General features: G+C 39.7%; 1 pseudogene; it reads right to left on the bottom strand.

Annotated features, from left to right (window-relative positions):
* LOC137172634 (piggyBac transposable element-derived protein 3-like) overlaps positions 1-12971 on the bottom strand; it is a 35458-nt pseudogene extending 22487 nt beyond the window's left edge.
* Positions 12972-13992: the final 1021 nt, after the last annotated feature.

Consider the following 13992-nt stretch of genomic DNA (forward strand, 5'->3'; position numbering starts at 1 on the left):
AAGAATTTAATTCACACTTGTGGAAAAAATCTGCATTCATTTGTTACCTTCCACATTTTTTAGTGAATTATATTATGACAACTATATGTAGCTGTTTTACATCAGCAATTTCCATTCACTGAGGTTGATGTGACATATTGTATGTGAAAAGTACGGGCGTGGACATCGGAGTGTTGTCAGTGCTGGCATTCTTATCTTTGAGACCACATTTTCCCCTAACCAAGCATAATTTCTACATAATACCATTTTCGGTAAGGTTTAATATGAACCTTTGTGATACAGAATGTTATTCCCCACATTACATTTCTCCAAAACACATATTACCAATGCAAAATAGCTGTATATGAACTTAAATCCATAATTGAATTTTGCAACATGCAGGATACATATATGTGACCTGTGACTGAGCTGCATTTGTGAACAGTTGATGACATTAGTTTATTAGTTCATATGCAGTATGTGGGGGGTCAGATGAGAGATTGTGGAATTGACATCATTAGAATGTAGAGTTATAATAGAAGACAAGACGATGTTTGTCCATACAAGGTATGTCTACTTAAAACATGGTTTCACATCAGATTTTCAAGGTGAACAAAGTGTTTCACTCTTACAAGGTATTTTCAATTAAAAAATATCACACAAAAATACAAATACTGGCCTAAGAAAGGGATCACCTGCATTTCAAGCAACCCCATGTGGGCTCCATAAAGAGCTGATGAAGATTCTCAGATTTATGTGAAAGAATAAGAGTGTGAATCTTTTTACATGAGAGTCTTCACAGGTTGAGTATATGCAAGAACATCACATAGTCAGTGATATTAATCATGAATGCTTGAAAACACTGATAACACACAGTGTTTGCAATGTAAACACATAAAACACACTAAGCATGTGTGTCCTTCAGGGGGTTATATAGCAAGAGACTTGTCAAACAGGGATGTCATGACAGTTGTGGAAGAGCAAACAAAATCACAAAGCAGAAAACTTCTTTTGTTGCCTGCTGAAGTGCCTCTTACTGAGAACCTGTAGGCCACACTTTTAAGAATTTCAGGTGACAAAACATGTGACACTGAGTTTGCATGTTAACATATTTAGCCAGGATATATGTTGGCAATCCGTTCTCATTGCCAGGGCGTCAAATACAGACACTTTGTTACACCCCTCGGCATCTAATTCCAACGCACAATGCACCCATTAGTGTCTGTATGAGACACACTGGGATTCCAGCTAACTTCAATGTAAACCCATCCGCATCATTATTAGACACTCAGAGCAACTGCTCCGGCCATCCATTCACTCCAATATTTTAATGATATCTTTAATATTTCTCATCTCATCTCATTTCTCGTTAATGTTATGGCCATCAGTTTTAATTAATCCTCCTTTGATTCTGAGAAATAAAGGGTTTTTTTTGGTCAGTATTGGATAGTAGGAGGCTCTACACTACCCATAATGCTCAGCCACTGTTGCTATGGAGATGAAGATAAAGCGTTTTGCATTTAGATGGATCTATGATGATGGGAAGCAGAGTCTCTGCTCCAGATCCGCCAGTAGCTTCCAGTCCTGTGCTGCTCCAAGCTCCCTGGTCTCTGGTTTTGAAGTACAGGCCATGGGTTGCTTTGCACCTTCACGGACAAACTCTCTTGCAGATGCAGGATGGAATGACAGGTTCTCAGCTCTCTTTCTCAGGTTCTCAGCTCTCTTCAGTGCTGTTAGCCGGTTCTTGATTTCTGCCTGCAGCAGACCTACTCCCTCCTTCTCCTCCTCAGAGGCTTCCTCCACTGCTTCTTCAGTTGCCCTCTCTCCTTGACCAGTCACTCTATTTCCTGCTGCCTCTTGGACTTAGTTGGATGATGTATTCTTCTTTTCTGCAGCTCCAAAGCATTCAGCTCCATAGTTGTAGATTAGCTCTCCCATTCTTTCCAGTTTCTTCACTGCAGTTCCCCCCATTTGGCTCAAGATTTTGCTGAGGTCTTTGTTTCCCACTCCTTTTTCTCACAGGACTTTGGCCACTTGATTAGCAGCTTATACCTCTAGATCTTAATCTCGGTTGCAAATTGTAGTAGGCTAGGCTTGTGGTGCTCTGCTGTGCTTGATTCCTCCTTTTCAGGAGGAATCAATCCCCCTTGACAGGGGGATTGATGTCCTGCAGACTTTGGTTTTTGTCCTGCTGCTGAACTTCACTCAACTGACTCGACTTGTGGTAGGTGTGAGGTCCCTGTTTCACCACCTTCAAGCACTTTTTCCTGCCTTAATGTATTCTCAGGCCTGCAGTGGATGTTACCTTTGCCCAGCCACACATGCAACTCTGGAGCTTGTTTCCTGGTGCAGGTGTTGTAGTCTCAGGTATTTTGCTGATCATCATACTCGATGTCTGTTTCATTGCTGGGTCAGTTGTCATGTTGCCTGTCAGTGGTCATCTTCCACCCTCACTCTTGCTGACTCTGGGGGTATTTTCTTCATTGAAGTTTTCGTAGCCAGGAATGGGTGCCAGCTGTCTTTCCAGACTGTCATAAGGTCTTTCCCTAGTTGCCAGCTGCTCTTTCACAGCAGTCACTGGTTGAATCCAGATGATTAGTTCTATTTAGGACTAGATGATACAATCCCTTTTTTGCTTCACATACCCTGAGACCTTGCTGTTGTAAGTGGGAATGAAAATAACATCTCAGGATTTTCAAGTGGGCGTGATATGTCATTTTAAGACAAAATAACATATCATTAAAAGGAAATACTAACACAGTGACAGTGAGGAAAATATTTCTAGGCAATGGGTGCTCAGGTCCTCCCACTGACTGATGCTCACTGCGTCTTATGGTGCCATGGTCGCGTTAATATTGGAGTGAAAGGATGGCCGGAGCAGTTGCTCTGAGACTTCACCAATGGTTTTCTGTGTGTGCTTGTCTAGACAAGATTTATTACTCTGGAAACTGTTACAGAATAATTCCCAGTTGTGCAGTGAAATGCTTTTCCAAGTAGGATCTTATGGATTTGTGTTTTTCTAAAGGTGGATGGTTCACCCCTCTTGATAAATCCAAGTCAAGAAAAGCTCTCACCACTTGTGGCAGCATGATTTAAATTTGAACTCTCAACTTTCTCAACCCTGGTATTAATTTCAGCCTAAATTACCATCATATTGTGGCACTCCAGTGGTCTGATAACTTTATTTGGGTCCAGAGACACTGCTGTGTGTCAACTCATTTGGAAATGATTCAGGCCTTAGAGTCCTTTCTTGATTACCAATGAGTCTCGCAATTTTGTTTTTGTTCTGTTAAAAAAAAGAGAAGGATGTTAGGAGGTTTTGACGAATACATGATACAAACATATGTCTATACTATACTGAGGTGTTAGGCAAGGCCAGATGTTAGAGTGCTTCACAAATGTAGGTGTTAGACCTATATCTTGATCAAAGACAAATATATCATAATCACAAATATAGTATGTATATTTATAATCTGCAGTGAAAGAACTGCTTGCCTCTGTACGATATTGAACAGGGTTAGCCTTACAATGTTTGCATACCAGATCTGACTCTGTAACTGCTTTCACCCTCTACATCAAACATGTGGGTGCCAGCTAACATGTCATTAGCATAGTGGGGATAACCATCAGGGAACCCTAAAGGGCCAAGGACATCACATCAATTGCCTCTCTTGGACCCTCAAATCTTCCAGCCAGGTCAAAAAGGTGCAGCTGTACTGTAGCTGAAGCAATCTCTGCTGTACCCGCAGATATTGACCAGTTTCTTTGACACCAATCAGGATATTCTCATCAACGGCATCAAAGTGTGGCGGGAGTTCTGCTTGTGATAAGAACACTCTGGAACCAAAAAAACCTATCAATGTCATCACCATTCCCAAGCTCCTTACCATTGAGGATTCCTGGGGCAAGTGGTGACTGCAAAGAACACAAAATATTGTCGTGGACCCCACCTAATATCTGCACATGGCAACTACAGCATGGTTAACAGATAGAGTCACAATTTTACAAGTGTGTCTTAAAACAACAGTCAGGTGCCCATGTGAACAGTGAAAGAAGTTTTCCTCGCTGTAATCATCCCTCTTGTTCATACTGACTATTAAAAGATCCCCTTCAAATGTGCTTTCAATGTAAGTGACGGGGCCAAAATCCACAGTGTGTCCACCCAGTCATTTTGTGTAAAAATGAATGTAAAAGTTGATCGGAAGCTTATATTAGGCTTCAGAAGTCTGAGCTAGTCATATCAGGTGGATAGCTGCCACATTTACAGTCTTTTTAGCATCAAAGTCCCTCTTTGCCTGTTGAGCTGTGGTGGAAGTATAGTAACAAAAAGAGGGACTTTGGCACTAAAAAGACTGTAACGTTGAAAGATCTATTTGATATAACTCATTTGGATGGCTGAAGCTTTATATTACCTTCAGATAAACCTTTGAGTACATTTTTGCACAGAAGGAGGACTATGGATTTTGGCCCCATCACTCACTTTGTAAGTGCATTACGAAGAGATCTTCTAATGAACAGGAGGACTGATTACAGCAAGAAGAACCTGTTTCAATGTTCATTTGGGCCCCTGACTATTGTTTTAAGACAGATTTAAAAAATGTGAACCCTTCCTTTAAAGTTTGGGAGGATAGTGGTTATAGCAAATAAAATGTGGTTAAGGCATGGTTAGGCAACTAAAACACTAAACATGCAATAACTACTTTTCCCACACAAATGAGGTGCTAGTCAAACATCCAGCATCCTGACCTCCACCATCCTACTTTTTGCTGCACTTTTGCTACACTGACATACGGGATCCCATAAAATATGATCAGGTTCACCTCTTGCTGGCAGGCGATGGGGTGCTGACATTTGTAATTCTCCATACCCTGATCTCTCCCTCAGGACCTGGCCCGGAAAGAATTAGACCTCCACCTCAGCACATATTTTAGCATTTGACTGACCTGCAGTTCCACAGCCTGGGATATACAGTCAAATTAAGCGCTTTAATTCATAAACACACAGAGGGCTGAAATAGAAAATTAATAATGTGGGGCTGAATGTTGATTGATCAGGATCACAGGCTGATGAAAATTGGGGTAGAAATATCTATTTTGGTCCAGTGGTACTTTGTAGTTCAAGGGAAATGTGACTAATGATGCTCCAGGGTGCTGATGATAATTTGATCATCCCTATAGAGGCAGCAGCATCATCAGTACTGCTGGAATAGTTCTGATAGAATATCACACATACTGTCATATTGTTTGGATGTACAGTATGTATTTGACTGCAGTAACGAAATGTATGGGTGTGAATTGATGTCTAAGTACCTGTGTGCATGCAGATCTGTGTGTTTGTTCTCATTCTGTGTGTACACTCTCTGTTTCCCAATACTGCGTTGTATTTTTGTGTGTACGCCTGTCCAGAGTGTGTGCCTCTGTATTTCTCTGTATATCTATGCTCTTGTCACTCTGTTGTGACGGGCCCGACAATGGAACAAAACTCCAATCAGCCACAGCCGAGATTGCGAGGGGAAGGCAAGAGTGAAGGTCAAGAGTGGGAAGAAAACTGGGAGGTACAAAACAGCAATCTGGAGTGACTTTAGTGCCTTTAGTACCTTTACCACCTGACTTTTAGGCATGCAAAAGTGTGTCCATAAGGGATGTTCATGTCACATTAGCATCTGTAATAATACATTACAGATGTCAGCTGGATGTGTAGATATGTAAGTTTGCTTTTTAGTAATGACCAAATATGTATTACAAACCTATTGATAATGTTCAGCAAGTTCTATGGGGCTCAGATTTTGTGAATTTGTACAGAAATCTCTAAATGTGCCTACAATTTGTACAGAATCTGAAAATATGTACACAGAAACACTGAATGTAAATTGTCCTTTATAATGAGTGAAAAATAAAAAAGATTATCCTCAAGAGCTGGAAAAATGTAGAATTCTTACTTTTACAAGCTTTACTGTTTCAGTATATTTTAAGCTTAAGTGATGTATTCATCTAAATAAAATTGTGCTCAATCAAGTTACCACAATCTAATAACTGATAACTAACTAATACAAACTCAATACACAAAGAGTGTGAAAAACAGGGGGTCAGTGGGAGCTCACAGCTCATTTTTGCCTCAGGATCCCCTAGTCAACCCTAGAAATTACTCCTAGAAATATACAACTAAATTGTTTTCCCAATTACGTTGTGTTGTCAAACGTAATTGCGCGACTGGATTATGTTCACAGGAAAAGCTTTTTTCAAACGTATGAAGCACTACATGAGTATATCATTCTGAAGACAGTGGGAGTTGGTCAGGGTGGATGGCAGGTGTACAGGACGTAGATGTGGGACTCTTCACACCAGAGACCAAAGATCACATCTTGTGTGTAGTTAGCTTTCATCAAAAAAAGCACTTTGATTAAAGTTAGTGAGAGATCATTTTTTGGTTTAAATGTTAATAAACATGTTGCAGACTTTTTTTTAATATTAAATCAAGACCACAAGCTTTCCCTAACCTTAACCAAGTGCTACCAGAGTCTAAACATAACCATAAAAGTTTAATGATGCTGTAGTGTCTACTAGCAAATATTGTACTGCAAGATCAGATATTTTGGTGGGGGAAAAAAAGAATGACATTGTCACTAAATATTTCACTCATATGTTTAGTATCAACCTTTTCTAGCAACTTGCCAAATATATTAATTAACAACATTTTGTCATTATGTTGAGAGAAAATGTAATTCATCCAGTATTACATTTTTAACAAAACGTATTGTATATATAATTTCTAGGAGACAGTCCCCTAGTAGGCTGATTTGGCTCTGCATGTGACTTTTGCTCCACTCCTGTGCCTTAGATCTGCAAATGTGTGTGTCGATCTGTCTGTAGCAGGTGAATGTCCTCCTTGATCTTTCTCCATGTGAGAACAATTTGTTATTACCTCTTTTTTTATTGCTTACGTAGGAGGGTGTGTGAATCTGTGCAAAGTACACCTGTAATCAATACCAATTATTGGAACACTCATGTGGGGTTCACATTGGGAGAGGGTTTTGCTTTTCCCTTTTTGCATATGTGAAAGTTTACGAACTTTCTAAGCCTTCACACACTTCTGTCAATGTCAGCCACAAGGGCCTCGATATTCAGTATTCGTCTGAATAAACCAGAAAGCGCATTCTTATTCTCAACCTGCCAGTCCCACACTTCAGAACTCCAACTAGCCTTAGCCACTCTGCTCAAGGTTGTCCTGAGTCCTTCCTGACAGAAATACAACACTCAGTACCTATTTCAAATTATATCAGGTCCCTGCCAACACTTGAACAACTTTTCTCCTCTCTTCTATGTTGTCTTTTATTCCCCCATCTCTCTTATGTTCTTTGGGACCATAAATTGTTTTTCGCTGGGGCCACGGCTTCTCCTTGAGCTTGTCATTGGTTTTCACATTAAAGGCGACTTATGATAAAGTTTGGTTTGTGGAGAGGTTGGCCAGCTCAAGTCTGCTAGTTTGTCTGTCTGTGACTGTGACTGTGTGTGTATGTGTGTGTGTGTGTATGTGTGTGTGTATGTGTGTGTGCCTAGAAGGGTCTCAATGAGTGGGACAGCATGGTTTATCTCCATTACATCTTTTTGGGGAGTTTTGTTGACAGTGTAAAATGAATGTGCTTCTGTCTAAATTACATTGTTGACAAAGCTTGACTTGGAATGATGAACTTGAATGATGCCTTAACATGAGTGTTAGTGTTATATCCCAGTTACACCTTGCATTAACATGGGATCTGTGTCTGAATGTCTCATCTGGATGAGGAAAAATGCATGTTACTGCAGGTGTAAAGGCAGAAAAAAGTCACAGATCAGATCTCACAGATTGGATTTCAATCTTATCATTGTTTAATTTATTTTCATTTACTGTATTAGGATCTCCATTAGTTTTATCATAACATCTATCATAATTAGCTTCATCACAATATACAAACTAAACAGACTGAAAGTCTGAAAAATAATAAAATAAGGTAAAATTAAATAAGTAAACAATACAATACATAGCTCCAATAATAGATCACTTTACAGGTGAGTAGAATAATATTGCTAAATACATCATTAAGGGTTTTTCAGTGCAATTATTGAAAGTTTTGGCAATACAACTTTACCTCTACTTGCTTTCCTAGTATGGTAATCATCGTCAAATATAACTATATAAGTAATGTGAGTGCAAACCTGTCTGTTACTTTGAGCCAAGACAAACATTTATGCATGTCACCAACATGTCTTCTATAAGAACAACAAAGAGCTCAATGTGTAGCTTTGTTCTGAGCTATTTGCAGTTTCTTAATCTGAGTGTTGGATGCATTATACCAAACCACAGAACAACAGTCAAGATGTGATAAGATATGACCATCTATTTAATGTTAAGATGTCAGCCAGGTGTAAATGAAATCCACCCAGTGTGACCACACTCCATCATTCACCCTGCAAGGTAAAACATCAACTACACCTTCACCCTGATAAGTAATGATTTCAAAATGAATGACAGCCATCCATAGCATGGCTTCCCTTGACCTGGAACGTGTTTGTTGATGAGTTTGCCAGCCTAGTCTGCCTAACTAATTTGCAAATTGTGATCTCATCTCAATGCAGTCAGAATTGAGATAATGAGATCACCTATTAATACTAGGTGTAAATGCAAAGGTCCGTGGAACAGATGGCATTATCCAGATACAGACTGCATATTAATGGCAGGTATAAATACAGCCTTAGTATAACCACCAGAGAATATGCATGTTAATGTAAAGGAATCCACATAGAAAGTGTTTTTAGAAATGTTTTTGACGACTGCCACTCGTGCGCCTATGGAACAGATACGCTTACATCTTATCAACTGTAATTGAATTTTCTTAACATCTTTTTGTAGATATTTTCCATTATACAAAATTTAGTCATCTTGACATGGGGACACATATACTATTAGTCTAGACTAGTCTATTATCATCATCATCATCATCTTCTGACATTCCTCAGAGCAGACAGCCAATCGATTAATCAGCATCAATAACGAAAACAATCACCAGCTTCAGCCATACATTGTATTCCAGTTCCAGTTCAGGTTGACCAGTATATTTTTACAGCAGTTGCGACTTATCCATTTAAATGAAATGAAAGACCCTGAACATAACTAATAAACGGAGACCAGGTTTTATCAAATTTTTTGTATGATCCATGTACACCATACTTAATCTTCCAGTCACACAAAATAAGTTGGCGGGCCAGCAAAGAGGCAAATGCAGTTGCACTCCTATGCTGACCTGAAAGGCCCTCCCCTATTTGGACTATCCCAAAGGTGGCAGTAAGGGAATTAGTTTTTAGTATTTTGTTATATATTGATGAGAGACATTCAAAAATCGAGGACCAAAAGTCGGTCAGTGATTGGCAGGACCAGAACATGTGACCTAAAGAGACTGGAATATGGTGGCAACGAGGACACTCTGGATGAACAGATTGGTAAATTTTAGCCAATTTATCATGGAATAAGATAATTAGAGTAATGTAGTGGAATATTTAAAATTGTATCAGGTTGTGTCTCACACAGAAGGATGAAGAATGGATTAGTGAGATAGTGGTGTCCTGTAGTTCATGTGAGAATTTCTTGCCTATGTCCAATTCCCAAGCAACCCTGGTGTTGCTCCATGTCGGGGAGCATATGTTCTGTATTATAGCCTGAAAGCTTGGTTGGATCTGAAATATAGAGAAGCAGGTCATCTGCATACAGCAATAGTTTGTAGGTAGCTCCATCCCCATCAGTCCCCCGAATCCCCTGATTAGATCTGATAGAAATAGCTGAGGGTTCAATTGCAATAATAAATACACATGGGGACAGGCAACATCCCTGATGGGTACCTCTATGAAGGATAAAATAATCAGAAGTAATACCATTGAAATGCACAGAGGCCATAGGGCTTGAATAAATGATCTTGATCCAATTAAGGAAGGCAGCCAAAACCCAAATTTCACCATGGTTATTAGCAGATATCCCCACTCAGTCCTTTCAAATACTTTTTTCTGTATCAAAGAATAATTTCAGGTTGAAGCTCAGAGTTATAAGAATACATAACATTCAATAACCATCTAAGTTGAAAGTTAAAAAAAGTTGAAAAAAGATTGTCAACCAGAAATTAAACTGTGTGGTCTTGGTTGATAATAGTGGGCATTATTTTTTTCCAAACGGTGTGAGAGGGCCTTGGTAAGTATTTTATAATTGCAGCAGAGAACACTGATTGACCTATATGTAACTCAACAGGAAACCCACCGGCACCAGGAGCTTTTCCACTTTGCATGGATTTAATTGCATATATGATATTGTTTGCTGATATTGGACTATCGAGGTGGGAATGTTGAAAGAGTTGAGAAATGAAATTATTTGGGATGAGTCTGCATCTCTGTTTGAAAGATATAGGTTGGAGTAGAACTGCATAAACTTATTGTTTATGACCTGTGAATTGGAGGATGTTGAGTATAGGATATAGTATAGTATAGTATATCCTGTTTGACTACTTCTCGCTTTAACTAATGTGCTAATAATTTGCCTGCTTTTTCTCCTGGCTCATAGACTGCTTAGATTTTAGCAGAAACCTCTCCACCTGTGCAGTAGAGAGATTGCTGAATTCAGTCTAGAGCAAGACCTTTTCTTTGAATAGGGCTGGAGTGGGGTAGAGGGCATATCTGTTATCAATTTTCAGAAGGCACAGGGATATATCTGCAATCCATTTGGAGTACTGTTTGTTCTTGTAAGCATGTATGAAATTATCTGCCCATTAATATGGGCTTTTAGAGCCTCCCAGACCATGCACTGTGACATTTCTGAGGTGTTATTAATTCCAAGAAAGACATCAATTTGTTTGTTAAGAAACATTTTGAATTTGTGGCATGTAAGCAGGACAGGATCTAAACGCCAACTACGCTATGGCTCTCTATTATCTGGAAAGCATATATCAATTTGTACTGGACTATGATCCAAAATGACAGTGCTGTGGTATGGGCTGTTGCAGACAAATGGTAGCAGTCTGTTGTCTATCAGGTATTAATCTATTCTTGAGTAGCTATGGTGGACTGGGGAGAAAAATGAGTATTGTTTGGTTGTGGGATTTCTTCTCCTCCAAGTGTAAGATAAATTGTATGAGTGTAGAAAGGAGCTGATTATGGATGCGGATTTGTACATGCTGGCGTTTCGTTTTGACCTTGATCAATCTAACTGGGTGTGGAGGATGCAATTAACGTCCCCTCCCAATATTAATTGGTGGGTGTTGAGGTCAGGAATAACTGCAATGAATCTTGATAAAAAGTGTAGGTCATCCCAATTGGGACCGTATAACTTGGGCTGGATAATAGGAATGCCAAAAAATGTACAGGTTACAATAACATAATGACCTATGATTGGTGACATAATGACATAATGATTGGTATCCATGATAACATTGATGGCCTCAAATGCGATTCCTTTCCTAATAATGATGGTAGTTCCTCTTGCTTTATAATTGAAGTTAGAATGGAAAAACATGGCCAATCCAATTAGTTTTAAGTCTTGTTTGGCTACTCACCTTAAGATGGGTTTCCTGCAGGTATATTATACCTGGATTAAGAGACTTTAACTGTGTAAATATTTTACTGGGCTTGACCATGTTGTTTATCCCTTTAATGTTCCAACTAGTACAGGACATACTACCAGATATTTTGCATGTCGTCTCAGTCATATCTTAATCATATAGAACAGTAACATATGGGCTGGTTGTTGAGTTCAAATGTAGCAGACCGCATTTCACGTTATACAGATGTGTTTGTTGAGTTGTATATAGAAAAAACATATTAAACAAAAGGCACAGAAACAGACAGGGCTAGCCCTAGGACTTTGGTGGCCCTAAACAAGATTTTGTTTGTGGCCCCAAAACACTCCCAGCGCAACACCCAAATCACACACTGCTTATAACTGAATGAACACAAACACACACACACACACACTAAAGATGGACTAATGAATTAACAACAAATCTCTTACTTTATTTGAAAACAATGTCTATTAAAAATATATCAGAATTTGAGAAGAAAACAATTACTAAGTATTCAAAATAATAAATAATAAAGTCAACATATTTAAACTGCAACAAACTTGCACATAACAAGGTCTATAAGTAAAGACAATGACAAATGAACACCAATAAAACCAAAAATATTTTGACAAATAAATAGAAATGAAAAAGTGCAAAATATTCAAAATTAAAGTGAATACTACAAAATTGTTAACTATTATACAAAACAACAGCTATTGGCTACTGTTGAAACTATAGCTATTCATCCTTTCACCAACATCAGTTAGAAAGTCCTCAAAATCTTTGCCTCCTTGATTTTCTTAAAGCATCAATCATCAATGACATCATCGTATGATACCTGCCTGCCAACCTCATGGTTTATATTAATAATGGCAAGTCCAGTGAGGCGTTCTTGTGCCATAGATGATCACAGGTATGTCTTTATCAGCTTAAGCTTTGAAAAGCTTCTTTCAGCTGATGCCACTGTCACTAGTAGGGTACAGGCAATCCTCAGGGATATCCAAGGATTTGGATATAACTCTGTCAGTTCGTTCCTGTGGACAAAGTCCAGCAGTTAAAATGTAGTCATCTTGTCTGTGGGTAACTGAGGAAGGTTTCTAATTTCCATGGCTAGCTCTCTCCCATCAATGTCAGCTTCCTCTCCACTCCTCAGTGTGTTCTTAGGTTCTTTACATTGATTTTCCAGTGCTTCATCCTCCAAGGTTGGGAAGTTTCGCAGTACCCCAAACTTGCATTTAACTTGTCCAAGTGTTTCAAACCGGTCATCCAAAGATGCAATGGCAGAGTCAACAACCATATTGAAAAATGTGGTCTCTAGCCTCTTCAGGGCATCCCTGACTGGCTCATCTGGTGCTTCATAGGCAAAGCGTGTCTTTGTGCTTCGCAGTCTCTTCTTCTTGAGTACGGTCTCCACGTGCATTTCCTCACATGCATCTTTTGCAGAAGCTTGTGCAGCATCAAACCCATTGCTTCTGTAGCTTAACAGATGGCTCTTAGTGCTCTCCAGGTGGTTGACTGCCACATCCAACTACATTGTGGAAGACTGCAGTAGCTTGCTGACTGTGTTGATCTTTGTGAGGACGTCATGCCACACAACTGTGCAAATCTGGAATCTGAATGACCCAACCTCTTCTGCCAAAGATTGAGCCTCGATTGTTGTGATGGCATCTGTTGCCTTTTCCCTAACTTCTAACAATGCATCCCTTATGCCAGATGCCTGGTAGCACAAAGGGATGATGCTGTTGAAACCGCTCTCCCACCTCATCTCACTCCAGGATTTTACAGTAATGGTGACATGGGCAGCTGTGGCTCAGGAGGTAGAGCTGGTTGTCCACTAATCGGAAGACTGGCGGTTTGATTCCTGGCTCCTCCAGTCCGCATGTCGATGTGTCCTTGGGCAAAATACTTCACCCCAAATTGCTCCTGATGGCCTCCTGATGGCTCCTGTGCCATCAGTGTGTGAATGTGTGTGAATATATAGATTTCCTCTGATGGGCAGGTTGGGACCTTGCATGGTAGACCCTGTACCCATTCAGCGGGTGAATGTGATGCGTAGTGTAAAAGTGCTTTGAGTGGTCGGAAGACTAGAAAGGTATACAATTACAGTCCATTTACCATTTACATGCTGTTTCAAAATGGCCCATATCAGGGGAGCAGCTGAGAATAAAGTGTAGATCTTCTGAACATTGCCAAACTGGTAGCATCTATAGAGTTCTTGGCAGCATCAGCCACAACAAGATTCAATGTATGAGCCCAACAGGGGACACACATGGCACGAGAGTTCTTCTCCAAAAGTCTTGCCTGCACTCCTTTGTTTTTTCCCTTCATGTTGGCACCATTGTCGTATGATTGCCCTCTGCAATCACTGAAGGGAATATTCAGCTCTTTCAGCCTGCTCAAAATAAGATCAGACAATCCAAGACCTGTCAATTTGGGTGCAA

The sequence above is a fragment of the Thunnus thynnus genome, chromosome 20 (assembly GCF_963924715.1).
Source record: "Thunnus thynnus chromosome 20, fThuThy2.1, whole genome shotgun sequence".
Taxonomy (NCBI): Eukaryota; Metazoa; Chordata; class Actinopteri; order Scombriformes; family Scombridae; genus Thunnus; species Thunnus thynnus.